This window comes from Galeopterus variegatus, unplaced genomic scaffold, assembly GCF_000696425.1.
Source record: "Galeopterus variegatus unplaced genomic scaffold, G_variegatus-3.0.2 Scaffold1595, whole genome shotgun sequence".
In the NCBI taxonomy this organism is placed as follows: domain Eukaryota; kingdom Metazoa; phylum Chordata; class Mammalia; order Dermoptera; family Cynocephalidae; genus Galeopterus; species Galeopterus variegatus.
In genome coordinates, this window is record NW_007727706.1 from 45,273 (window position 1) to 49,355 (window position 4,083).

Below are 4,083 nucleotides of genomic sequence, written 5' to 3' on the forward strand. Positions count from 1 at the left end.
AGCAATGAGCAACTGCAACAAAGATTAAGAGGTAAGTTTGCATTTAATATCAGATGTCACTATTCTAAAAAAAAAAATAGGCATTTGCTGCAACATGAATGTTCTCCAGTGGCTCTGGCTCTTCTCAGGATTCCATCCCCCTTCACATACTGAGTCCTTTTCCTGTTCTTCCACTTTCTCTCCCTCCTGTGACCCACCCCACTTCTCCTCATAGTTTTCTTTCCTTCATTCCCTTTGTAAAACTCTTTGTTTCTTCTATTCTAGGCTCTCCCTTTAAAACTCAACATTTTTGTTTCTTTATTATGCATGCCTCCCCCCGAAGGCTTTACTTTTTATACTCAAACAGAATATGTTATTTGTTTGTATTTTTCCCCCAAGACAGTAAAACCACCTGACTTCAACATGAATTATCTTACTTTCCAAAAGACTAAAATTTGGCAGTCAGTTTAATTAGCGTTTTTCCTTTCCACAAGATTTTTGATGTAATGTATTGATTCTAGAAGTTATTTCTTGAGTCGTATTGAAAACATTGTTTCCTAGCAGGAGAACGTGGTTTTCTCTCTTCATGAAGATGCAGATTTTCCTGGGAAACAGCTTTTGAGGAACAAGTTCTGTGCACTTGACTATGCTTTAGCAGGTGCCCAAAAGCAGTAAGTGAAAAAGTCTGAAGGCCATTCTGGAACTCTGTTGCATTTGTAAGATGGATCCTAAAGTGTCTCTAAGTTTTTTTTATGGCAAGGGAGAATCTTTGTATAGTTGTGAGTCATACCGAATGCACAATAGATCATGGAAGAAGAAATACATATACATTTTCTACTGCATTTCTGTGTCTTCTGCCTAATTCCAACTCGTTAGGTCATTAGAATGTTTTAAGCTGGGTTCAGAGCCACACATGGGGGCACACCTTGATGTTCAAGAGTAAAGGATGCACTAGATACAGGCATCTTTATTTCCTTTTCCCTCTCTCTATGGTATACCCTATTGGCTCATTTTTTAAAAAATTTCCCCAGACTCTGGTTACCTTATTACTTATGACTTCTAGCATTTGATTCCTGGCATTTTTTCCACGTTTGACCGCCCACCATTCAGAACTTCACTTTCATTTTACATATATGGAGCTTTGCTGACTTGCCTCTGTCTTTGCTCAAGTCCGATCTGGAACTGCAGCTTGCTTTCAGCTTCATTCTATCACTGTCCCTGTGAGAGCATCACCCCTAAAGCACTATTGACAGAAGGAGCTCTACCATGAAGCCACTGAAGCCTCAGCTTTGAGATGCATCACAGGCATGGGCTCTTTGAGGGATGCTGGTTCCTAAGAGTGGTAGAGTATTTGAGGGAGGAGAAATCAAGTTGCATTTCTATGCAAGCATTTCTGAAAAAAATGATCTAAAAGAATCTCAAAAAATAGATAAATAAATAAGTAAATAAAGGAACCTGTGTATTTAAGACTTCAATAAGTGTTTGCATTTTTTTTCTTATTCTAAACAAATATTTTATTTAATGTCTAGTTTTTAACTTATAATTTTGTGGTATCTTTCTTAAAGAGCCCCCTTCAAATTGCATAAGCCTCAGGCCCCATACAACCTGAATCAGATCTTGAACATCAGATACAGATTATTCATGATGATGTTCAAGCAGTATACAGACAGACTAAATTAAATCATCTCTAGTACTTGGAAAATAAGGTGACCTTGAAGAGCAAAATTAGAAAATTCAGCAAACTTATTGATAATATGAGACACCTAGAGAAATGCTACCTAAGAACTAGAATATGAGTATATACTCAGGTGTTAAGAGGAAATATTAAGTCCTGGGAACTCATTCAAGTCTTTTCTTCAAGAGCACAGAGGCCACATATGATTTTTTTTGTGATTGTATCCCAGTTTCTACATACTTGCTGGCAGAGTTGGTGCTTAATAAATGTTTGTATAAAAAATTAACAAGTGAGTATAAAAGAAGCCATAGCCTTATAAAACCTCTGATTAAAATTGCTTAATTATCTCAGATCTTGAAGTAAGAACTAGAATGTATCAATATTTTCAGCATCGTCTAGGGAAGAATATGTCCCGGCAACCACAGACACTAGGTGCCCGTGACAGCGTTCTACTTACTGTGGAGTTTTCATTGTAGTATTCTACTGTACTCTCTCATTTGGATTTCCATCCGTACAATCTCCCTGCCGATTTGTAGTGCAGTATCTACGGAAAGTATCCTTGAGGAAGAGATTATGTTCACCAGAAAAGTAAGCTCTGGTTATCACTTAAATTCACGTGAAGTTTCTATTTCTCATTGTAATTTAATATTTTGTTATTATAAGAGGAGACTGAGTGGAGAAATGCTTAGTACTTGAAAAAATAAGAAAATGTTTGAAGAGTAAAACTAGTAAAATCAGCAGTTTTCATGGTGATATCAGTTACCTGGAGAGCTGCTCTGTACATAAGGCTTTGGAGGTGGAAATCAGTGCCCCTTATTGGGCTGCCCCTTTAGGATTCAGTTGTGGACCATGGTCAGTGCCCTGGATTCTTGCTCCTGTCTCCCACAGGAGGCTCAATTACAGCATGCAGGTGGCTCCAGTAAAGATACAACTATATCATGCCTTAACATCACTTCAGTAGAGAGACTCAATTCCATGCTGTGTTGTCAGCCAGAATTCCAAGAGCATGATCAGTGGTATTTTACTTTCTCAAAGAAATGCTACAAATACAAAAGGCAAAGGGATGGGAGGGTTGTGACATTTGGAGAAAGTGTGTTTTCTCTGGATGTGCCGAGTATGGCTGCTGACAGCAAATCTCTGAGCATTTGTAGTCCTAGACCAGATTGGTCACCCTTTTTTCAAGATATTGTCACTACATGCTATCAAAAATATAAATAAAGGTAAAATGTTAAAGAGAAATAGGACACTGCATAGCTTCCCTCCCTGTGACATTTATGAATTATCGTGGTTGCTTTAGCATGTCTTCACACATGATTTGACACTTCTCCCTCCAAGAGGTGGAGCTTAATTCTCTTCCCTTGAGTGTGTGCTGGACTCAGTAACTTATTTCCAATGGACAGATTATGAAAAGGGAAAAAGAGTGATTTTATAATGGAGAGACCTAGCAGACTTTAACTAAGTGATCACGGTTAACATCACAAGTCATGTTAATTTCATGTGCCCCCAAAATGATGTGTTGAGAAGGATACTACACCTTTGTGGTATTCTTTCCAAAAACCAATAACCCCAGTGTGACCATGGGAAAATATGAAACAAACATAAATTTTAAAATGTTTTATATAATACTTACCCTGTACCCCTCAAAAATTTCAAGGTCATAAGAAACAGATGAATAAACACAAATGACTGAAAAACAGTAAAGATCAGAGGAGACTAAGGAGGTATGATAAGAAAATAAAACAGCTATCAAAAGCTGAACTGTGTGCAAATTTCATGTATCTACATCCTAACACCCAGTATCTCAGAATGTGACTGTATTTGGAAATAGTGTTTTTAAAGAGGTAATTATAGTAAAATGAGTAAATATGGGTGGGTCCTAACCTGATATCACTGTTGTCCTTATAAGAAGATGAGATTAGGACAGACATGCACAGAGGGAAGATCATGGAGAAAGCATCTATCTGCAGGTCAAAGAGGAAGACCTCAGAAGAAGCCACACCTGTTGACACCTTGATGTCAGACATCCAGCCTTTAGAACCCTGAGAAAATAAATTTCTGTTATTGAAGTCACCTCATCTGTGGTATTTAGCTATAGTAGTCTGAGCAGACTAATACACATAATATCCTGGATTTGGCTCTGGAATACAAATAGGACATTAGTGGAAAAACTGGTAAAACCTTAATAAAGTCACGATATAGTTAATAGTATTGTTCACAGAATAATTACTTAGTTTTGATAAACGTACCAGATGCTAAGATATAAAATGTTAATATTAGGGGAAACTGAGTAAAGGGTATATGGGAAGAACTCTCTCTACTACCCTCCATTCTTTTGCACATAAAAAATTATTTAAATATAAAAATTTAAAAAATCTGGGCCGGCCCAGTGGCGCACTGCTACAGTGCGCCGCTTGGGAGTGCGGCGGCGC